This window comes from Thamnophis sirtalis, unplaced genomic scaffold, assembly GCF_051295495.1.
Source record: "Thamnophis sirtalis isolate CommonGarterSnake01/CBP01778 unplaced genomic scaffold, rThaSir2_p1.2 scaffold_3, whole genome shotgun sequence".
Taxonomy (NCBI): Eukaryota; Metazoa; Chordata; class Lepidosauria; order Squamata; family Natricidae; genus Thamnophis; species Thamnophis sirtalis.
Genome location: NW_028261383.1, coordinates 154,821,515 through 154,846,777, shown reverse-complemented (window position 1 = coordinate 154,846,777; position 25,263 = coordinate 154,821,515). Strand labels below are relative to the sequence as shown.

General features: G+C 40.3%; 1 long non-coding RNA gene across 1 annotated transcript in view; it reads left to right on the top strand.

The window, feature by feature from the left end:
- LOC106538099 (uncharacterized) overlaps positions 1-24,790 on the top strand; it is a 94,365-nt gene extending 69,575 nt beyond the window's left edge. Inside the window, exon 2 of the long non-coding RNA XR_001312701.2 lies at positions 24,255-24,790. This is a non-coding gene — a long non-coding RNA (uncharacterized LOC106538099). The remainder of the gene's footprint in view (positions 1-24,254) is intronic.
- Positions 24,791-25,263: the final 473 nt, after the last annotated feature.

Below are 25,263 nucleotides of genomic sequence, written 5' to 3'. Positions count from 1 at the left end.
GCTTCCCGGTTCAGGTAGGGTCGCAACTGGCGCACCAGGCGTACCTGGGCGAATGCCCCCCTGGTCACAGCCGCTATATGATGGTCGAATGACAGCTGTGGATCCAGGAGGACTCCCAAGTTGCGAACCCTCTCTGAGGGGTGTAAAATTTGACCCCCCAGCCTGAGTGTTGGATTAATAGCCGAATTTTTGGGAGGAAAACACAACAGCCACTCGGTCTTTTCTGGGTTGAGCACAAGCTTGTTAATCCTCATCCAGTCCATGACGGCTTCGAGTCCCCGGTCCATTACGTCAACCGCTTCATTGATTTGGCACGGGGCGGACAGATACAATTGAGTATCGTCCGCATATTGATGGTATCTAATCCCGTGCCTACGGATGATCTCTCCCAGCGGTTTCATGTAAATGTTAAATAGTAGGGGGGATAAGACCGAACCCTGCGGCACCCCATATTTTAGGGGCCTTGGGGACGATCTCTGCCCTCCCACTAACACCGACTGCGACCTGTCCGAGAGGTAGGAGGAGAACCACCGTAACACGGTGCCTCCCACTCCCACCTCCCGCAGTCTTCGCAGAAGGATACCATGGTCGATGGTATCGAAAGCCGCTGAGAGGTCAAGGAGGACCAGGATGGAGGGATGTCCTTCATCTCTGGCTCTCCAGAGATCATCCATCAATGCGACCAAGGCGGTTTCAGTGCTGTAACCGGGTCTGAAGCCTGACTGGAAAGGGTCTAGATAGTCTGCTTCCTCCAAGGACCGTTGGAGCTGGAAGGCCACCACCTTCTCAACAACCTTCCCCAGAAAGGGGAGGTTGGAGACCGGGCGGTAGTTATTAAGGACAGCTGGATCTAGGGATGACTTCTTCAGGAGGGGTCTCACCACCGCCGCCTTCAGTGCGGCGGGGAAGTTCCCCTCCCGAAGGGAGGCGGTTACAACCGCCTGGATCCAGCCTCGTGTCACCTCACTGCAGTTAGAAACCAGCCATGAGGGACACGGATCCAAAGCACAGGTGGAGGAACTCACAGCTCTCATGGCCTTGTCCACATCCCCGGGGGTAACCTCCTGAAACTCAACCCAGAGCTGTTGAACTTGGTCCCCCTGAGTCTCGGCTGGAACTGCAGATGTGGAGTCCAAGTCCGTCCGAAACCGAGCAATTTTGTCCGCTAAGAATTGGGCATATTCTTCAGCTCTGCCCTGCAAGGGTTCCCCCGCCTCCCTTTTATTCAACAGGGAGCGGGTTATCCTAAACAGGGCGGCTGGACGGGACTCAGCGGACGCAACCAGGGAGGCTATATGTGATCTTTTAGCTGCCCTAAGTGCCCTAGTATATTCCCTGGTGCAGGTGGTTACCATTGCTCGGTTCGATGCGGACTTATCGGACCTCCAACGGTGCTCTAGGCATCTCCTCCGGCGCTTCATCTCCCGGAGCTCCTCGGTGAACCAAGGTGGTCTCCGGGATCCGCTGCCACGGAGGGGCCGCAGTGGCGCAATCCGGTCGAGGGCCTCTGACGCTGCCGAGTGCCACGCAGCAGCCAGAGTCTCTACCGGACTGTGGGTGAAAGTATCAGGAATAACCCCAAGCTCTGTCTGGAACCTTACTGGCTCCATAAGACGCCTGGGGCGGAACCACCTGGTCGGTTCCTCCTCCCTACAGTGGGGGTTTGGCCTCCGGAAGTCGAGCCTCAGTAGGCAATGGTCTGACCACGACAGGGGTACGATGTCACTCCCCCTCAGACCAAGATCACACATCCACTGCTCCGAGAGAAATACAAGGTCAAGCATGTGTCCCGCCGAATGGGTTGGGCCATATATAATGCCATTCAAACATTCACAGGATCATCTTGGATGGTAATTTCCAACTAACAGAGATACACATGAAAACCTTTTCTCTTTAGCAATTTACTTCTTGATGCATTTCTGATAGTTTGTTTATGGGCTTGTATGTTCCCATCTGCTGACACACTTTCTACCTCTACTCTTTTGTTGTCATAGAACATCAAGATTTGTACACATAAATTTGGCCAACTTGCAATTGCACTGAGGATAACGTAGACTTTTTCAAAAGTTGACTTTGGAAGAGGGCTGTCTACAGAAAATGTGCATGTTTGCTTTGTCACTCACTTGGCAAAGAGTAAAATCTTGTGTTTTCCATGCAATCAATGGACTTGTATATCATAGGCATGACAGATGGGGAACACTGTGAGGCAGGGTCAACTTGGGGAGAATCCAAAAAGTCAAGACAATAAACATAAACATGCAAAGTCTTGTGCATTTTGTATGTGGTTTCAGTCATGTGGTGGCATTTTTGGACCCCACCTTTGGATGCTGACAGAGGCTGTCAGATATTTATTTTGGTGACTTCAGGTCAGCTTGACTCCTGGCAACTGCCTAGACTAGTAGTTTTCTTGGCAAGTTTTTCTGAAGTGGTTTGCCCTTACCTGCTTCCTAGGGTTGAGAATTAGTGACTGGCACAAGGTCATCCAGTTGGCTTTCTGCCCAAGCAGTATTTTGCTGGTTTCTAGCTTGGTGCCTTAATTACTACATCAAATTGGTTCCTGCTGTATTCTGAGGTAAATAAATCTATGTTATAAGTGTAACAAAAATAATTTTAACTTCTTAGCTTCTTAAGAATAGCATTTTTAATGTGGCATAAATGCAGAGACAGATCACCACATTACTAAAACACAGTCTTCACCACTATTTTTCCCTCACCTGTAGATACTACTAGGTGGGAGAGAGTGACTGGCCGAAAGTTATGCAGTGAGTTTTAGTAACTGGGTGTAGACTTGAATCTTTCTTTTCCTAGCTGTGATCAAAAATTTCAACACTATACCATATTTGCACTACCACATGACTATGCATTTGGGATGAAAATGAATATAGTATTCAAGGTTGTACATATGATATGATATCATATGATAATATGTAATATAATGTAATGTTAATATAATATAATAATAATAATAATAATAAAATAATAACAATATAATATCATATATCGTATCATATATCATATCATATATCATATCATATATCATATCATATATCATATATCCTATCCTATCCTATCCTATCCTATCCTATCCTATCCTATCCTATCCTATCATATATCATATCATATCATATCATATCATATCATATCATATCATATCATATCATATCATATCATATATCATATCATATCATATCATATCATATCATATCATATCATATATCACATCACATCACATAACATAACATAACATAACATCATAGTCACCAAAATGACTCATTGGAACATCTGTAAACAGTATCATGTTCCTTTAATGAAAAATGGTGGGAAACATAGAGTTGAAAAAGTAGCAAAAAAAACCAAAAAACGAGCAAGTTAAATATAGTGAGATTTCCAAATACAGTGAGATTTCCAAATACAAACTGATGAAAGTCATCACTCCTAACACACCAGGTTTAACTGTGTTTCAAAAGAAGAAAATGTGGACAATTGATGTCACAATAGCAGGAGATAATAGAATAGAAGACCAAGAATTAGAGACGATCACAAATTATCAAGATCTGAAAATCAAAATTGAAATATCATGGCATGTGCCAGTCAGTCATGGTGGCCCCAGTGGTTATTGGCACACTGGGTGCCATTCCAAAAAAAAATAATATTGGCTGGCAATTAAAAAATCTGTGCATTGACAAATTTTCCACCTGTCAGTTACAAAAGACCACACTGCTTGGATCCACCCATATATTACTCTGATACATTATGTCATCTTAGGTTCTTGGGAAGAACTTGATGCATATGAAGGCCAATACCAGTTAAAAAACTGGCAGATGTGACTTCACATTGTTGTAAATAATAATGCATCACCACAAAAAAATCTAGGTACTGGATGTTGCAATACCTGGCAACAGCAGAATAGAAGAGAAAACACTGGAGAAAATCACAAAATATAAACACCTGCAAATAGAATGACTGGAACATCTGTAAAATAAAGCAATAGTACCAATAGCAATAGGTCCTTTGTTGTGGTTTCAAAACATCTGTAACACCACTTGAACATCGTTAAGGCTAACAAAATCACCTAATCAATTGCAAAAGGCAGCTTGGAACAGCTTACATCCTGTGATAATAGCTTGAATGTTATTAAATAACATCAGCTTATTTCAGGTCCTCTGGAAGGATTAGATAGGTAGGCAAACTCTGCAACCAATCATTATGTAGCACTTCAACACCACAGGCATTGACAAAATTACCATCAGTCAATTGCAAAAGGCAGCTTTGCTTGGAACAACTTAGTATGTTGCTACGGTATGTTTTGAATTCCTTTCAAACTCCCAGCACATTTTCGATTGGATCACTCAGAAATAGTTATAGAAGCTGCAGTTTGTACACAATTCAGCCACTTCTCAATTAATTGTGTGAGAATGAATTTTAGCTCACCTACACAGGTTACTTAATAGCATTGAGATCAAATACAGGTAGTCCTTGAGTCACAACCACAATTGAGCCCAAAGTTTATGTGGCTAAGTGAAACATTTCTAAAGCGAGTTTGTCCCATTTTATGATTTTGTCCCATTTTGCCACAGTTGTTAAGGGAATCATTGCATTTGTTAAGTTAGTCACACGGTTGTTAAATGAATCTGGATTCCCCATTGACTTTGCTTGTCAGAAGGTCAAAAAGTTATCACATAACTACAGTCACAAATATAAACCAGTTGCCAAGCATCTGATTTTTGATCACATGACCATGGGGATGCTGCAAAAGTCGTAACTGTGAAAAATGTTGGTATGTCCCTTTTTTTGGAATCGTAACTTTCAATGGTCACTAAATAAACTTTTGTGAGTTGAGGACTACCTGTATTAGTTTAACAGTTTGTGTCTGGTGTATGCAATGGCGGGGGAATTTCGCCATTGGGGGGGTTCAGAGCCAAACATAAAGCAGTGTATAGCTGCCTGGCAAATAAGATGGCTTATTCTATGAAAATTATAAATTGACAATGGCAGTAGTCTACAAGGAAAATATGTATAAAATGTTCTACAAATGACACCTTTCTCCATGTACCCAAATACATCACCAGACTGTTGGAAATGTAGACAAAATCAGGGAACATGCTACCACATCTGGTGGCTGTGCCCGAAAGCTGAAGAATACTGGAACAGAATAAGAAAATGGCTCAAAGAGATAACTAAACAGCAAATAGACATGAAACTGGAATTATTTTTATTGGAAATACCTACAGGGAAGGATGATTAAATTTTTTTACAATATTTAATTTGATATATTACAACAGTAGCAAGAATAATATATGCACAAAACTATAAATTAAAGATAAAGAGGAAACAGATTATTATCTGGTATGGAATGAGTGGTACAAATGGCTAGAGGACAGGTGTAAAGCTTAAGGAAAGATTAAATGAAGAAGACACAGGAGTTAGAAATTAGCAATATATATGTAGAGATGAATAAACATGTATAAATGGAAATGACATACAATGAAAGATTGTAATTTAAGAAATGTATAAGTATGTATAAAACGAAATAAAACAAAACATTAGAATATATGTATAGACAAAGAGAAATTGAAACAAGGGGGGAATGTATATACAGTGGATGTATACTGATGTGGAAATGTTGTATAGAAGGAAATTGTAAAAAATTATTTTTTAAAAAAAACTTTTAATAATTTTTTTTTAAAAGATGGCTTATTCTTTAGGGGCTACTCTTTAATTGCATTTGTATTCTTCAGAGGTGAGGATTCCAAGGAGTAGCTGTAGCATGGAGATGAAATAGTTCACGTATCACATGTGTTTATCATACCAGAAGTTTGTTCGTTTGTTTATTCATCACTTGTTGAAGATTGGTTGCTATGCTGGTAGTTGCATTTGGAAATTGTTATCTACGTGCTTCTAACATTCATTGTGTTTATTTTCACTGCGGATCCTTTTCTTGCAATTTTGAGTGGCTTTGGTAGCAGCAAATGCAATACTGAAGCATTATGTTAACAAGGAAAGGTGTGACAACGATGGCAATACCTGCAATAAGAAATACTTTGTTTAATTTTTGCCTGGAGTGAGTTTGTTTTGAGCCCTAAGAGGGAAACGCTTTCATTACTTATTAGTAAAGAGTGTACATCAGTAAAATACCATTCAAACATTGACTGATTTAGAAAATTGATGTCATTTAGTTCAGATGTCCAAAGCAAATAGTCAGATTGGTTTATCTGAGTCAGGTTTCTAAACTGATTTATGAGGGAAGAAAATTGAGTTTCTGCATGCGTACAATAGTGGGTGAATCGCTGAAATCATTTGGGATGTATCTGATACCGTGTTCAAACAGACATTGTGATTTACTTCAGAAAGTCAATATGATTTGGAGCTTTGGGTGGAGTTCCCTCAAATCTAAACTGCATAGTCTGACCCACCATTGCAATTTTTAAGGTGTTATAGGTTTCCATAAATTGTGCTTATGTTAATTTAAAAGTGTATTTACAAACTTGAAAAAAATGGCGGCTAAGGGACTTATGTGATTGCTCATTCTATTGTCCTTGATGGCCCCTCCCTCCCTTTCCTTATGTTTAAAGTAGACGTGGAAAACCAGCCTGCCAAACTGAAAATGCCTTCAAACAGAGGACTGACAGTCTGTCAAACAGAGGGCTGTTTGCATCCTTTTGTTTACACAAGCATGAAGCCCATGTATTAACTTGTACAAGGAGCCGGTGTCAGTGGAGCAGGATACTTCAAAAGAGCATGACCTTTGTGAAGACAGCAGCAAGAGAGTTAGCATTAAATTAAAGATCCCAAGATAGAGAGAGATACCAGAACAGGGACCCTGTTGCAATCTTCTGCTTGCTAGATTGGAATGATCTCTATTGTCTAGATTCTTTTAAGAGGACAATTAGCCCATCCTCTATGGCAGGCAAACAATGGCTAGAGATGCCAGAAATAACTTATAACTCATAATTCGATGCATTCATCTTTTTTTTAAAAAAAAAATCTGTGACAGACTGGAGAAAGGCTCTAATTTTGGCATAACATTTGCATAGCTGGCTTCTTTGTGCTTCTGTGAGTCTAGGGCAGAGTCGAAGGTGTGGCATGTGGAACACAGTCATCAGTTGTGCTCTAGTGTGGTTCAGGTGAGGGTCAATCAAGCTGTTCCAATTCAGAGGAAAGCCTGTGCAGAACTGACAAGGTGTTTTCTACTCATCTTTTCGGAGAATGTAACACTGATTTGTACTGTTTGCAGGCTTGTTCTATTTGAAAGCATTTACTATCCAAGATATGTGAAGGCTCATCAAATAGTGATCACAACAATCTCGTTTTTAGTTTTTACCTTCTTGCTCTCATTTTTAGTTTTCCTGTGTGAACCACCACCTACCAGCTAGCAGAGGGCTGTGAGTACACACCCAGTTTGCACAAATGGAAGCATTGCCACGTATGATCTGCCTGGAATCCACACTGTATATCGGACATTAATACAATCGAGCGAGTCCAGAGGTATTTCACGAGAACAGTAGTCCACTCCACTGCACACAATAGATCTTATGCCACCAGACTTGAAATTTTGGGCTTGGACAACCTAAAACTATGCCGATTAAGTGTAGTACACAAAATTGTCTGCTACAATGTCCTACCTGTCAATGACTACTTCAGCTTCAACCATAATAATACACAGGCAAAGAATAGATACAAACTCAAGGTAAACCGCTCCAAACTTGATTGCAGAAAATACGGAAAATACAGCAACAGAATGGTCAATGCCTGGAATGCTCTATCCTGTTGTTACATCCTCAAACCCGCATAACTTTAACCTTAAACTGTATAGCGTGGATCTCACCCCTTTCCTGAGAGGTCTGTAAGGGTTAGGGCATTAGCACACAAGCGTTCCTACCCTGTCCTACTGTCCCCATTTATTTGTACTCATTTCTTTGGTCATGTCCATGTTTATACTTACACCTGTTATCTCGTACATGTTTGACCAAATAAATAAATAAATAATCTGATAATGCACCCATACCCACCTTTTCCTCAAACTGGATGGTTTGCAAGAGAAAACAGTAGTCCTGGTGTCCCTCTTTCTTCTCCTTGCTAAATTGTACAGAGAGCAATTCTGAATGAAAACGCGAGGAACCTGGTTGGACAATATCTGGTCTAGGAAAGGCTGATCTCAGAAATGAGAGCATGCAGTTGTTTGAACTTTTCTGTTAAAGTCAGGAGAAACAGATGCGAAAGAGCAGACACTGGGCCTGATTTCCTCAAAGTTCACTGAAACGGTAGTTTTTAAATCAAACGGTAGTTTTTAAATCAAACCTCCAGAGAATGTGGAATTTGCAGAACATTAGGCAGCTGTCCATCCTGTATGCTTAAGGCCATTTTATCCAATTTGGTGTCCTCTAGATACATTAGGAATACAACTTCCAAAATCCCCATAGCCATTTTTCAAGCAGATTAAAAATGAAGGGAATTTTAGTTCTAGTGATCTAAATTGTACTAGATCAGAAAAGCCTCTTTTAGTTATACGGTCGGTGAAAACAAACTCATTGTCACTTACCGGACAAACTGACTTGTCCAAGTTAAGATAAAAGGTAAAGGTTTCACTTGCACATATGTGCAGTCATTCCCGACTCTAGGGGGCGGTGCTCATCTCCTTTTCAAAGCCGAAGAGCTGGTGCTGTCCAAAGATGTCTTTGTGATGGTCATGTGGCTGGCCTGACTAAATGCCGAAGGAGCACTGAACACTCTTACCTTCCCACCAAGGTGGCTCCTATTTTTCTACTTGCATTTTTTATGTGCTTTCAAACTTGGCAGAAGCTGGGACAAGTAGTGGGAGCTCACTCCCTTATGCGACACTAGGGATTTGAACCACCGAACTGCTGACCTTTCTGATTGACAAGTTCAGCGTTTTAGCCACTGAGCTACCCCTTGTCCAAGTTAGAACAGCTTTACCCAGCTTTCTCCCACCCACCCCCACAACCCACTGCATAGTATATGTTGAATACAACCAACTCTGATAATCCATTCTTAACCAAACCGGTGGAGGAAATTTGTTTGGATATGTCTGTATTTGTATATAGTACAGAGACAAGCAATTAGTATCATCCAAATGTTTGGACTAGAAATCTATACTGTATGTTCTAGTCAGCATGGATGATGGCCAGGCACTTTGGGATTTCATAATCCAAAATATTCAAAGCACTTCAGACACCCAGCTCTGAAAGTACTGAAGTGGTGTTACATGTAGTTTTGAGAGTACGGTCTTGTACACTGTACTTCTGAGGCAGGGGCTAGAAACAAAAAAGGTAAATGGCAAAATGTTGAGTACTGTATTTTTCGGAGTATAAAATGCACCTTCCTGCCCCTCCCAAAAATGTGTGGTGCTTCTTATAAACTGAATACGGGCATTTTTGGGCTCCCAAGTCTTTTGTACAGCACATTTTTGCCCTCCCAGGCCCCCAGAAATGCTCTGCAGTGCTCTGCACAGCCCGTTTTTGCCCCAAATGGGCCCATTTTCACCAAACCTGAGCCCGTTTTCACAAAAAATGATCACATTTGGCTCCCAAGCCCTCTGTACATTGCGTTTTTGCCCTCCCAGGCTTCCAGAAGCACTCTGCAGGCCAAATACAGGTGCATTTTTGGCAAAAATGGGAAATGCGGAGCACTGCAGAGTGCTTCTGGGGACCTGTGACACACGGAGGCCAAAAACTATTTTTTTCTTGTTTTCCTCCTGTAAATTTAGGTGCGTCTTATAATCCAGTGCCTCTTAAAGTCTGAAAAATGTGGGTAGTTTCACAAAGTACCCAACTTTATTATAAAAAAAATATTCAGCTGTCTAATTACAGTGGAGAAAATGCCACTCAAATGTATAGGTGCTTAATTATACATTTGAGTGTATAAGTACGACTTAGGACTGTATTAGGATCAGAATTTCTGTTGCTAAGCAAAGCAGTTGTTAAGTGAGTCATGCCCAATGTTCCGACCTTTTTTTTTGCCATAGTTGTTATGTGATTCATTGCAGTCATTATGCAAATCCAGCTTTCCTCATTGACTTTGCTAGTTGGAAGCCAGTTGGGAAGATTGCAAATGTCAATCACATAACCCTGGGACACTGCAACCATCATAAATATATTCCAGTTGCCAAGCTCTCAAACTTTGGTCCTGTGTCTGTGGGGAAGATGGGATGGTCATAAGTGCGAAGACCAGTCACTTTTTTCAGTGCTGTTGTAACTTCAAATGGTCAATAAATGAATGGTTGAGGACTACCTGTGTCTTTCTTTCCCTAACACCATATTGCATAGATTGCAATCAAACACATTCTTTCCCAATAATATTGAATGCAGTGAAACTTACTTTTCTCAAAGTATGCTAGTTATGAATCAAAAAGCCTTGCGGAATACTTTACTTCCCTTGGGGGCTTTCTTGAAAACCCTTTATTGCTCTGATTTAAACGCCCTAATTTTTATCCAGTGGTACCTCAGGGTAGGACTCTGAGGCAGAAGTTCAGACTTAACTCATTGGAAAGAGAAAGTTTTTCATATATATTAGAACTGGTTTGCTACATGTTGAAAAAACAACAATAGTAATTGTATTGCACTCCAACATTGCACTTGTTAAAATAAGCGCAGGAGAGTAATAACGGAATATCAATTTAATGTGAAAATAAATGTATTACAAAACTAGGCAGCCAGGTTCTAAAGAAATAGAGCAGAATGCCTAGCAGGAATTTACAATTTAAAAAGTACATCCAGTTTTGGTCACCACACTGTAAAAGAGATGTCGAGACTCAAAGTGCAGAGAAGTGCAAGCAAGATGATTAGGGGACTGGAGGCTAAAATGTACGTTGAATGGTTGCAAGTACTCGGCATGGCTAATCTAGTGAAGAGAAGGACCAAGGGAGACAGTATAGCAGTGTTCCAATATTTGAGGGGCTGCCACAGAGTGGAGGGGGTCAAGTTGTTTTCCAAGGCACCTGAAGGCCAGACAAGGAATAATGGATGGAAACTGATCAAGGAGAGATTCTACCTAGAAATAAAGATAGTTTTTATAAGACCAATCAACTAATGGAACAGCTTGCTTTCAGAAGTTGTGGGAGCTTCATCATTGGAAGGTTTCAAGAAGGGACTGGACTGCCATCTGTAAGAAATTGTGTAGAATCTCCTGCTTGGGCAGGAGGTTGGACTAGATGACTTATAAGGTCCCTTCCAACTCTGTTAATCTATTAAAGCTTCTGTTAAATAAAAAAGACTATATAAAACCTGCTAACCGTATACAGCATATAAATAAGTAAAATTGAACAATATCTAACCTAAGACCAGGAAAGACTTGTTACTAAGACCGGTTCCACCACAAAAGCGCGTAGGACAAAATCGCGCTCGACAAAAGCGCGCTGTGACGTCATCACAGCGCGACGAAAAAGTTCAAAAAATGTAAAAATAAAGCGAAAACCTTACCCTAAGCCCCCCAAACCTAACCCTAAACCTAACCCTAAACCTAACTCTTAACCTAACCCTAAACCTAACCCTAAACCTAACCGTTAAAGTAACGAAAAACCTAACGCTAACCCTTAACCTAACCCTAACGCTAACGCTCTAAAGCTAACCCTAACCCTTAACCTAACCCTAACCCTAAACCTAACCCTTACCTTTATGTGAATCGGCTTGCTTTAATTTAATTTTTATTAATTTTTATTTGAATTTTTCGATCTTTTTCGGCGCGCTGTGATGACGTCAAAGGCGCGATTTTGTCGATCGCGCTTTTGCCGTCCGCGCTTTTGACGGGTCACGACTAAGACCAGTCCAGAATCCACCAGTCTCAATTTCTCCCCTATTTTTCAGAATCAAACAAAAATAGATTTACATATATATTTACAGAAACAAAACAAATTGTGTATCATCTGAAGAGTAAGGACAGCTGACTCCAAAGCAATGGACCCAAGTCTCAAAAGTTTGAATTTGCTGTTGAAGTGGCAACAAAATGCCAAGGAGGGTGGGCAAACAATAATGAGGATGACTAAGGAGCAGCTCCGGGCCACAGTACACATTGTCCGGAATTAAGATTTTATAGTGCTATGAGATGGAAGCCAATAGTGGGATATAGAAATGTAAGTGAAAAGGGGAACTGGACTGCAGAATTTTAAACTCAGATCAGCAAAACAAGCAAGAACAGAAGAGAGGACCTGCCAGTAGAGTGTGGCAATTATCTGAGTTGTGATACAAGTGTTGCATGAATGGGGACATGGTCTTTAAAAGATTAACAGAGTTGGAAGGGACCTTGTAGGTCCTCCTGCCCAAGCAGGAGACTCTACACCATTTCTTACAGATGGCAGTCCAGTCTCTTCTTGAAAGCTTCCAGTGCTGAAGCTCCCACAACTTCTGAAGGCAAGCTGTTCCATTGGTTGATTGTTCTCACTCTCAGAAAAATTCTTATTTCTAGGTTGAATCACTCCTTGATCAGTTTCCATCCATTATTCCTTGTGTAGCGTTCGGGTGCTTTGGAAAACAACTTGACCCCTCCTCTCTGTGGCAGCCGCTCAAATATTGGAATGCTGGTATCATGTCTCCCCTGGTCCTTCATCAGTTGTCAGGAAGTGTCAAGTACACAAAAGTTATGCAGATGAAAATGTGTGGCTTTTCCTATAGCAGCAGTGAATGACTTCAGGGACAATCTCTTAACCAACCACAGTCCCGAATTCCTAGCAACAGGGAAGAGGGTTCTTTATGTTCAGTATTACATTTCCCAAACTGCAGTCCTGAGTACAGCCTAAAAAGATGAGCAAGTAGCTTTATACAACTTTGTTATTTGGATTACTGGGAATACGTTTGTGAAGAGCTTTCACACTTACAAGTCTGAAACACTAGATAAATATGAAATATGCCTTATTATATTAACACTGCTTATTTTGGATGAGAGAGTTGGGGTAATATCCATTTTCTCTTCTGCAAATGATTACCATAACCCAAACAACGATAACTTATATTAATGGAGTACTAAAACTAAGCCCCCTAATCATTTTAACAAGTCTTTGTAATTCTTTTGTCCTTTTTTTGGCTGAAGCACACAATCTGCTTCTGGATATTGTCTTCTGACAGAGCTACAAATGTTTGAGTCTGTTTTCTGTAGCCGCAGTTTGGGATCTAGTTCTCTGAAAACAGCATCAGAGTTTAATGTGCTGTACGAATTGTTCACATAAGCAGAATGGACCACTGAATTCCCATAACAGAATGGACCTCATCAATTCACCTGATTTTTAAGCTAGGATAAACTTTTTCAGTAGCTTATAGTTATTATTCACATGTCAAGAAATGGTATAGTACTATGGTGCAATGGTTGAACATTTAGTGTAGAAAGTTTAACTTAAATTTCCATAGTTAACAAGGCAAGGACATTTAAAACATTGTAAGCATTCTCCCAGTCAGAACTGATTATATTAAAATAAGATGATGACATCTCTGGATAAAGGGTGGCTTCCCATATTACTACACTGGATCACCACTCTTATCAAAAACCACTTGTCTTGCTTTTGTCTTGGATGATATGAAAGAGCCTAAGTCTGCAGACCAAACAACTGAATTTTTTTTATTGGGTTGTGCTGGTGGTATCTGTTATATTTTCATGTTTGAAAGATTAAACATCTTTGATCTTAGGGGATTCATACAATTTGGTATAAGTTAACTGGGAATGTCATTTGGAACTCTTCAGGAAACACTTATGATGATGTGATGATGATGTTATTTGGATACAATCCAATCTGGTGTCATATTTGGTTTGAGGATAAAAAACAGGTTTGGTTGCATTGGTGGGTAAAATGTTGAGCAAGGGAAATAGAACTCTTATCAGTTCTTTTAGATTTTCAGAAGACCTTTTGATGTCATCACTCTTTTTCTGAATCAACTGTCCAGCTTGGATGTTATTACAATTTCATTCCTTTCTAGAGAACTGATCTCACAAGTGGTACTTAGGGATTAGTACTCAGGCTAATAGATTAATGGATGTCACAAAGTTATCTCCTACGGTTTTTAATACCTACATGGAACCACTAGATAAATCATCTGTAGATTTATTTTCACATACTGATGATTTCCAGGCCTAACTTCTACCTCTGTGGGCTTATCAAGGGAGGCCGTGCAACTTTTGAACTGGTGATCTGAAGCAGGATGGGGTTGGGTAAGGGAAAGCATCAGTGGCGGGATTCCGAATCTTTTTCTACCGGTTCTATGAAAGCATGCTCTGTGCATGCGCGCAGCACTCAAAGACCACCCTCGGTATCAGCACTGATAAGCTGTGCTGTTTTTTAGCTCAGCTGAGATGCGGCAATCGGCTCTGCTGTGCGAATCAGCTGAGCTAAAAACAAAAAAAACATAGGACAGGGAACGGCAGGTGTGGGAGGGTGGGGCCATTCAGAGGTGGTGTTTGCCAGTTCTCCGAACTATTCAAACTTTCCACAACTGGTTCGCCCGAACCGTTTCGAACTGGCTGAATACTACCTCTGGAAAGCATGCTGAAATCTAATCTATACAAAAATAGGATGAACCAGTTGCACTCCATTTAAAATGCCATGTTCTCGACATATAGAGACCAAACCTTTACTGTTACTAATTGAGATGCTAGGTGAGTTTCCCCCCATTTTATGACCTTTCTTGCCACAGTTGTTAAGTGAATCACTGCAGTTGTTAAGTTAGTAACACGGTTGTAAAACGAATCTGGTTTCCCCATCGTCAGAAGATCGCAAAAGGTGATCACATGAGCCCGGGATACTGCAACTGTCATAAATATGAGCCCATTGTAAAGCATCCAAATTTTGATCAGATGTTCATGGGGAATGCTACAATAGTTGTTAAGTGTGACAAACACTCATAAGTCACTTTTTCCCCCGATGTCATTGTAACGCTCAACAATCACTAAATGAATGATTGTAAACCAAGGACTACTTCTATGCAGTCAGGGAGTTCTCCTCAACTCGGTCCAAAATGGGATATTCAAGTAGCATTAATGACCACGTGTGCTTCCTTAGTTGCTTGCGCTGTAACCCCCAACTGCAGTCTTGTTATACATTAGTTCTTTCGTGGCTTAGCATTTGTGTGGAGCTAACCCATCTAGTTCATGTATGGTTCATTGTATTGCGTGAACCTCAAATTTTAATAATCAGATCAAACTATTAATATTGAACCTCAACTTTTTTACTTTTCCATAATAATATAAACTAGCCCTTTCTATAACAACACATCAATCTAATCAATAAAACCCGAAATCAAAGTTTCATTTCCCACCCCCCACATTATTCTATTGCAACAGAGGAAGTCGGAAGTCAGTGCTTCCCCCCCCCTTTTCCTCCCCACTGCGTCTTCCTATATTTGCTTTTGTATTTTGGTATCCATGTTTCCCTGAAAATAAGACCAGGTCTTATTTTCTTTTGGGCCTCAAAATAAGCTCATAAAGTTTATTTGTGGGGGGGAGTGTCTTACTTTCCCCCCCCCATGTATGGGAGGCCCACTTCTTCTGCTTGCTCGCAATGATGCTGCTGCGAGTTGGAGGGGGGGGTGGAGCTGCCCCACACATACCACACAGGCTTACCTCAGGGCCCCTGTACCCAGGCCATTCATGCCCTGACACCTGCCTCGCCTCCCGGCTGCGGCACACCACTCGGCTTCCTGCTCTGTTGTGGCCGCGAGCAAAAAGAAGAAGTGGGACGGAGGTCACATGGGCTCCTGCTGCACATGATTACTGGTACTGCTGCCGTGAGACAGGTTTTGGGGCGTGGATGGCCCTGAGGTAAGCCACTGTGGGGCATGTGGGGCAGCTCCTCCCTGTCTCGCCTCGTGGCTGTGACACCGCAAACAAACAAACAGAATGTACGGTCAGCCGGCTGCACAGGCTCTTAAGGAGGGCTTATTTGGGGGAGGGCGTAGGGCTTATATTAGGTGTACATGTAAAACACGTGTGGCCTTACTTTCAGGATAGGTCTTATTTTGGGGGAAATAGGGTACTTTATTCTATAATCTAATAAAAAGTTTAGAAAAAAAAATTCAGATCAAACTATTACATATATGAAGCCATGGAGAGTGTTAGTTCATACTAACTGTGTTGGTTACTAATACATTTCCAGATCAAAATGAAAGTAATGGGATTGGATTTTAAAAGCTTTAAATATTTGGAATCTAGATTGCTTGAAGGATTGGCTTCACTCATTCTAACTTTCCAACAATCTGGAGTCAGTATGTCTAGGTAGTATGTATGTATGTACCTAGCTCTAGGAGTAATTACATGAGCCAGAAGAAAAGCTAGGAGGATACCTATAGCAACTATTGCTTGTAGACTCTGACCTGATTCCTATTAACTCCATTGCTAGACATTTTGAAGAGAGACCCACAGACATATTTATTTACCTTAGTTTATCTTGGAAGAGGAGAATGGCAAGTCACCTCTTTGCTGTTGCTAATAAAATGTATCACCCCTAATAACTTTATAATAGAGTTGGCAGTAACTGTCTGCTTTTGGCTAATCTTGATTAAGCTAAGCTAGGTTGGATCTGGATAATATTTCTGTAGGATACCACCAGGAAAGGCTAGGGTTATAAATTAGACTGGGAAGCTGAAAAAAACACCCCAGAAGAAGGCATGGTAAATCATGTAAGGGTTTGCCTTCAAACACGCCATATAAATCTTTTCAATAAATAATTTAATAGAAAAACATGAGCTATTGGGCTGGAGCCAGATGGAGTATTGTATGAATGAAAAACTGCCTCCTGTTCACAGATGTCACCAAGAACCAGCAAGTGCATCTAACTAAAAAGGACCAGGAATCTTCACTGATTGTCTTTCTAGCCCATTGTATCATTTCTGGAAGGAGCTTTGGTGGCTCCTTGGCAGAGTTCGAAACAACAAAGCAGGAAGATATAAGAATCCTCACCCTACCCCTTCCAAGCCAAGCAGAAATCTCCCAATGTTGACCTAACTTATTAGGTCAACATATACTAGTTACCATAGTATAGATACTATGAGATTAAAATATTGATTTCCTATGTTTATATGGCTGCCAATCAACAATGGGACTCTGAACAGCTTACAAAAGAAAAGAAAAACAACATCTAACAAAAATGTGAAACCACAATACTTTAGATCAGCTAACAATCATTATTCAACAACAGATTCAACAACAACAGATTAACACAGTTGGAAGGGATCTTGTAGGTCATCTAGTCCAACCCTCCCCCCGCCCCCACTAAAGCAGGAGACCCTACACCATTTCTGACAAATGACAGTTCAATCTCTTCTTGAAAGTCTCAAGTGCTGAAGCTCCCACAACTCCCGAAGGCAAGCTGTTCCATTGGTTGATTGTTCTCACTGTCAGAAAATTTCTCCTTGTTTCTAGGTTGAATCTCTCCTTGGTCAGTTTAGATTTTTTTTTTTTAGATTTTATTTATTATTTATAGGCCGCCCTTTTCCCTGAGGGGACTCAGGGCGGCTTACAATTCATAGGAGGGGGAGTGCAAGACAAAACATAAGACAATACGTGAGTAAAAATAGAAATAAAATAATAAAACACAACATTCATTCAACATTCGGGTGGGGTTTCCATCCATTATTCTTTTTCTGGCCTTCAAGTGCTTTGGAATGAATGAAGAAATCCACAGTTTATATGTTAACCTCACTTTGGTATGTTTAGGTCTAGATAAAGCACACTACCTCAACTCCCTGTATCTAAAATATGGAGGTAGTTAATATGAGTCTAAGGCAGTGGCTCCCAAACTTGGCAACTTTAAGACTTGTGGACTTCAACTCCCAGAATTCTCCAGCCAGCAGAACTGGGAGTTGAAGTCCACAAGTCTTAAAGTTGCCAAGTTTGGGAACCACTGGTCTAAGGGAACAATCCCTGAGATAGTAGATTTTAAAACTGATTTATATGCCAGTTCTACACCTTGTAATTGCTACAATAAGTTGGAGATGGTAGAAATAAAGGTCATATCATATTGAACCATTTATACAGTGATCCTAAACATGCTTACTCAAACTTCAGTGTACTTGGGTGATCTGATGCTAAATTGAAAAAAAACTAGTACAGTATTTCTTTGTATTACAATATTTCTAAATTTCTAATATTATAGTATTTCTAAAAATTGTAAATCTATGTCCAGGAATTATAATTTCTAGAAATATAGTACCAAGGTTTTTTTTAGCCCAGTCCAGCTGTCCTGAAATTGGGACTACGTGAAATAATTAGTTGGCAAAAAATAGGAATTCAATTCAATGATGTGGAGTAAGAACATTAGAAGTTACAAACCACCTCTTTGTGATGATAGAAACCACATTCAATTTTAAAGTGAATCATATTTGTCACAAAGAAGTTCCACTTATGTTAGTAGGTCTGTTAAAAAAAATTAGCAGGAAAAACCTATCTCTGTGATTGATCTCTCTGTGGGCATGTGTGGATATTTATTGTATTACCTGATCACTGCATAATTAACTGAAGATGTGCATATAACAGCTTATATATTTGCTATGAATAATGAAGGAATCTTCCTATTGGGAGGAGATCTGGTACTTGGATAAATGAAATCATAAGTGAAATTTGAAGACATGGGCGAAAACTTGAGAGCCAATTTGTTGAAGAGGTTAAGCCACCAGGCTAGAAACTGGGACACTGTGAGTGCTAGTTCCACTTTAGGCACAAAGCCAGCTGGCCAGTCATCCTCTTGCAACCCTAGGAACCTGTAATGGCAAACTACTTCTGAAAAACCTTGCCGAGAAAACTGCAGGCAGTTTCCAGGAGTCAACACTGATTCAAAAGCACACAAAAAAAACCCCAACCCCCCTGGAACAACAGAGAAAGCAAACTTCCTCTGTCATGGATGTCACAGCCTTTCAAATATTTGATGATGCACACAATTTATCTTCTGTTGCTTCAGGATGGGATTCAAACAAGTAGTCAGAAATTACAAGCAAAAAAAGATTTACCTAAATCTTAAGGTAAACAATGAAATGTGCCAGACCAATGCAGACATAGTGTAGAGTTATGCAAAGTATAGAGTCTTCCAATATTTATTTTAAAGATTTATAGGGCTACCCATCTTAAGCAACTTTGGGCGGCTGGCAACAATGCAAAGTAGAAAATACAAATAGCTTGGATATTGTGCAGACATCCTTGCCATGGAGTTGGTAATGACTGCAGCTGTCTGCTAGGTATGTGCTCAGTGGCAGGCCCACATATGCTGCCACATAATATACTAAATGATCCACAGGGATGGTGGAATGCAATCTTGCATTAAGGTTAGTTTTTCCTGGAAGTTGGTGTGCTCTAATAGGCAGGCAGAATTTTCCTAGACGAAGTCAGAATATGAAGTTTAGTCAGGCAAAAAAGATGGGAGGGAAGGAGAGACTCCAGAGAAGTGAAAGGAAGATGACTCTCTTCTGAAATGAGTACAAAGCAATTCTCTCAAATCCACGATCAAGTAGCTCCATTGCCTTCAGCTCAGGGAAAAAAGTACTTTTAACAGGAATAAGAAATCCTATCGAAAGCCATCAAAACATTAGGAGCACCTGCTTAAGTCCCACTGGCTCTCAGTGACATTTAATCACTGGATCAAAGTTAAGCACGTGATTAAGAATGCTTTTGGGGGGAGGGAGGTGAATTTAAGCAGGTGCTTAAAGACCTCTCTCTTGGTGATGAACTAGAATGGAATATAATTGGGGAAGAGGAGGAGGAGAGAACTGGGAGAGAAGAAAGTGATGGAGAAGCCACTTTCTGGCATGAGAGTTTTATATCTCTCCCAGAAGACTTACATTTCTGTTTTTAATTCCAAAGGTGCTGTTCAAAATGCAATTGAACTTTCAAAAAAATGGCTGAGAAGCAAAATGTTTTCAAGGGGGAGGGCAGAGAACAAGAAAATCCAGTTGCCTTTTGAACAGTAGCTTTTGGACAACCATGACCTGAATAGATACTTTCTGTTTTTAGAATACAGTGTAGTGGAATCTGGAAGAATCCAGGTAATAGAATAGATGGAATGCTTGTCCCCATTAATCCATTACTCCTTGATGTGAAGCAAGTAGAAAACATGTCCCAACCCATATTAGTCTCCAGTTGTTTTAGTCAAGGGTACATGATCACTGCTAGTGCCATCAGGTTCTGAAGTGTACTGCATCTAGAGGGCTTTTCCTAATTTTAGTTTGGATAGACAAGATAATCAGATGATGGATTGCACTAATACAGGTAATCCTTGACTTGTGAACACAATGGAGTTCAAATTTTCCATTGTTAAACAAGGCAGTTGTTAAGTGACTAAAAATACATAGATTTATCTTCATATATTGACCGTGGCAGCTCCATGAAATGTTGAGACTTTCCTTAGAGATCGTTAGTTCCCACTTTTCTGATAGTTTCTAGATTCCAGGAAGAGAAAGGATAGAGTGATTGTGACATTAGCTGCAACATCTGCCTCCCACCAAGTGCTCCCCCAGCAACTGAGCTAGGGCCTTATGCCAAAGAATTCTAGGATTCTAGAAAGCTGAATATTCTTACCGAAAATAGTATAAACTTCCACCTGAGAAGTTTATACTATCTTTAGTAAGAATATTCAGCGTTCTTCTATTACTAGAAGAAAATAAGTGAAAATGTGACTATAATATTGGTACTCTCAGAAACTTATTATTGGAAAGGTGAATACACAGAATAAAAAGTGAACACTGTCTTAAATGGCAATTCTAGGTAAGGATTCATCCAGTTGTGTATGTTTGGCGTTTCTCATTATATTCTTGCTACCATAGCCAGTGATAATGGCATTTTGTTTCAAAACATCTGGAAGGCACTTGATTGGAAGAGCAATTATGAATGACAGGGCTATGGTTTCATGGGCACAATATAAACTTCCACTGAGTTAACATGGTCATGTAGCAATTTGGTGTCATGGTCAGAAAGTTAGCATAAGATTAGAAAACTCTAGATTAAAATCTGCACCAATTTTGAAGTGGTTACTGTGTGACCTTGGATAATCTCCCCCTCCCCTCCACTTTAACCTCCTCTCTAGGTTAATTGTAGAGACTACTGTATATGTAGCTGTAGAAGAAATATATGAAGGGTCTCCACAGATATTCACCAGAAAAATGTACTGCTATAGATGCAGAATGGATTAGTTGAAGAGTCCTGCCAAGTACTCTGCCTTCCTATATATTATTATGGGTTGATAACATTAAAACAGCATTTCTGATTCCGCAACTTACAGCCATCTGTGTACATCATGAATCTTCTAATGCTTACATCCTACACAATGGATTTTACAAGTTCTAAACCCAGAACAAGTTGTTACTAAGAGCACATAGGATTGTAGGGTTAAGGTTGGTTGATGCAGAATAGCCCCATAATAAAGCTGATTTCGTTGGGTCCTGCAGAACATAATATGATCAACATGGAATTGAAAATGTTTCTGATGTCAATAGTACTTCAGAAACAAGTTTTAAGTTTCACATAATGCTGTGCCAAGGCCTGCTTAATGATTTCCTCCCCATCTAAAGCATTTTCTGCTTTTCCACTTTATTTGTAGGGTGCTTGAAAATTAATTTTGTAGTTCTTAGGTAGCATTTTTGAATTTATTGTAAATGTGCTAGGAGAAATTCAACCGATATGCTTTCTATTACAGGTAGTCTTTGACCTATGACCACAATGGAGCCCAGAATTCATGTTGCTAAGTGAGAAATTTGTTAAATCAGTTTTGCCCTATTTTACCACTTTTCTTGCCACATTTGTTAAGTGAATCATTGCAGTTGTTAAATCAGTAATCATGGCTGTTAGGTGAATCTGGCTTCCCCATTGACTTTGCTTGTCAGAAGGTTGCAAAAGGGAATCACATGATCCTAGGACACTGCAACTGTCATAAATGTGAATTGCCAAGCATCCAAAGGTAAATCAGGTGACCTGGGGAATGCTGCAAGAGTCATAGGGTGTGAAAAATAGTCATGTCACTTTTTTCCATTGAAAAAGCCCCATTGAAACTTCGAATGGTCACTGAATGAACTGCTCTAAGTCAAGGACTACCTGTAGTCTTCTCTCCATTATTTGGAAACCTCCCTGACTACTATTGCTTTCTGATTTAAAGAAACTGCCCAGGAAGGATCTTCCTTCTGTTGCAAATGAATTGAAAAATAGGAAGGCTAAAACTCCTGGTAGAAATGATGGAACAATGAAAAATTGGGCACTACCACCAATCCTGAATAGCAGTGATCATCTTATTATTAAATAAATGTAAGAACCTCATGCTTTTCCCTGAGAACTTAAGATAAGTTATTCTCCTGTGAAATAACATTGAAAAATATTTTCCCCTATCACCAACTTAAATGGGAAGTAGCAGGCAAAATTTTACTTGCTTGTTTATAAAATTATAAGCCACCCATCTTACTGCAAGGTAACCCCGGGTGACTTAGAATCATAAATGCATATATTTTTTCCTTATATAGCACTATTTTATATTTCTAATTCAGACAAGGTCAGCATTCAAGTAGGACTTTACCCTTCATCACTACTGGGCATCAGCTGTTTCTGATATCAACAAATACTAGCATGCTAATCAATTGCAAAGTTTAGTACTACAGATCATGCACTTTAGCTGAGCATCTGTTGTACACACATGAGGTCTAATTGACCTGTGAGTATCATGCCGAGCCCATGTGTCAGCCAAACACAGGCACACAGCTGAAGCATAAACAGCCTTCAGGTTGATCCTAGGCAGAGTAAGATATAATCAAAGCCTGTGGAGATATGGAGTAAAATGTAAATCTCCCTTTCTCAGAAGTTAGCATTCCTGTTGATTTGATATAATCAGAATCATACCAGTTGTTTGAAATCTTATCGCCTAAGGAGGGAAATTGAACTTTATCAATGCAGCTGGGCTGTGGGTTTCTTTTGTGTACCATCCCAAATCCAGTAGCTACTATCTTAAAATGCAAAGGATGAGAAGGGCAGAGAGAGAGACACACACACACACACACACAACAGCTCAGGATGAATGGCTGATTCACTTTCATGCCAATTTCCTTTCACTTTTCTTTAACAGAGTAGGCCTTTAAAAGCTCCACACCTTGGCTAGCTTTTTAAAGAGGTAAGCTCTTTCACCACCAGCCCTTAATGAATTTGTTTTGCCATCAATAAATCAGAATTACTATGAGCAATTTCCTATTGCTTCCCCTCCCCAATCACTCCCAGGACTTTCCCTTGCTCCCTCCAGTGCTGGAGGGACTGATGTATGGTTCTACTAAATTGGCCAATAAACATACTGCTCTTAAGCAAGTCCTGCCCTTTGTAAAGTTGCCAGCTGTAGCTTCTTTGCAAAGGGGTAGTAGATTATAGATGATGCTGGATGTGTTAAATGCCCTTGGTTGGCTTTATCCACCCTAGAAAATATTTACTCTCCTTGCAATTCTTTAAAAGCTACTACCATAGGAGGATAGTATTTTACCCTGGGGTGTGATACAAGAAAACCTCGGTGCCCTTTGATTAAAAGTAACTTCAGTTGAACAGAATATGTTGATCCTTAGAAATTGGTTCATGACATTTTCTAGCCTCAGTGGGATGTGATCAATACAGTTATGTATTACCAGTTCTGCTGTTTTTCACATTGGCGTCCACAGTACATTTTCTAAATGCCTAGGATGTCAAAGATGCAGCATCTGGGTGAGCTTGTCTGGATTATCTGCATGTGGAAATTACTGTCAAGGTTGCTTTTACCTATAGACAGCAGGCACAATACAGTGACGGTTTGACTTTGAGGCCCATCCCAGATTGCTTAGTGAACTAGATATCTCCCAGCATAGTTAAATTTCGCTTTTTTTTCTGTTTAAGCATTAAGAAATGCTCTTTAGTGTGTTATTATTTGATTAGCCGATTTAGTGTGAAGGTCCTTCACTCAAATCTCTGAATCGAGTCAGCTTTCTGAATCAAATCATTGAGCAGAATTGGATGGCTTCAAATTGATTAGATGGGCTTTTGCTTTTGATTGAGTTAAATCAACAATTCATATGGGATTTAATTTTCCAAATCAGTGATTAGAACCCGATCAGGTCCTTTTTGCCCAAGCCTATCATTCCCCCCTCCCTCCTCTGCTTTTTCAGTGCCAACCACTAGATAAGAGTTCAAATTTCTTAAGGAATTATGGGAATCCAGCATGGAACTGTCCATCATCCATAAGTCTAAGACAAAACCCTTTGGAAACATTAAATCAATGTTGTATTATGTCCCACTGGCAATTGTGTTGGTGAAACTGAATACTTTCTCTGTTTATACATTCACAGAAATATGCCCAGGGTAGGAGAGCACCTTCTGAAAAGGCATTCCATGGCTTACCTTCCCTGGATCCTTGGCCTAAATAAAAGAGGATTGGGATTATAAAGAGTTCTTGTCACTTTGAAGACTGCCCAGGGGACTGAACTTCAGGACTGACCTCCAGTATAGGAGAAATGGGGATGAAGATGTTGACTATCTTTCATATGATACGTTCTAATTATTATACTAGGAAACGAAGCAGAAGTTTCCAGATCCAATATCAGTCCACCCATTTGAAATTCATATTTCTATGCAGTGGTTAATGTGCTCACTTCCGTACATTTGGCTGCCAAAACCAGAGGATTTTGTGAAAGCTGATGTCATCTTCTGCCCAATGGACAGAATCTCAGTTGCATTTGAGCAATAAAGTGTTCCATTTCTTTCCCTCTCTCTCTCCTGCCTCTTCCTCTCTCCCCCACTTGTTATTCCATTGTTCCTTGGGTTATGTTGTTGTTATGGCAACAGCTAAGATAATAAACTTGTAATAAACTTGGCATCAAATTTATCACCTTGTTGGATTTGAAAAACTGTAGGCTAAACAGCAAGATCTCGGCACCAGTCTGCACGAGCTCTTCCACGGGTGGTAGGGTTTGGGTGATGGCGGCTACGCATTTTGGAAAAACGGAGCAACTGTCTCCTGCATGTGGTATCTTAACTATGCCGTCTTCCCATTAACATCGCTGATGTCCATCTGTGGGAGGTTGTGATCATTTTTGAATTCTCTTTCTCTCTCCTTCACAAGCACATACACACGAGCCCACCCTGGGCATGTGGGAGGGATATTCCTTTGGCTCTTTGCTTTAGTTGTGGAAATAACTAAGGTCGGTGCTATGTGCAGAGTATGCAGAACTCCACCAGCATTCATTCATTCATATTGACTTGCCTCAACCTCATCAAGCCCACCACAGGAAAAGAATACACTCTGGGCTGAATGGTTTGGGGGCTGGCTAGTGAAATTCATTCTCTTGAATGAGAATG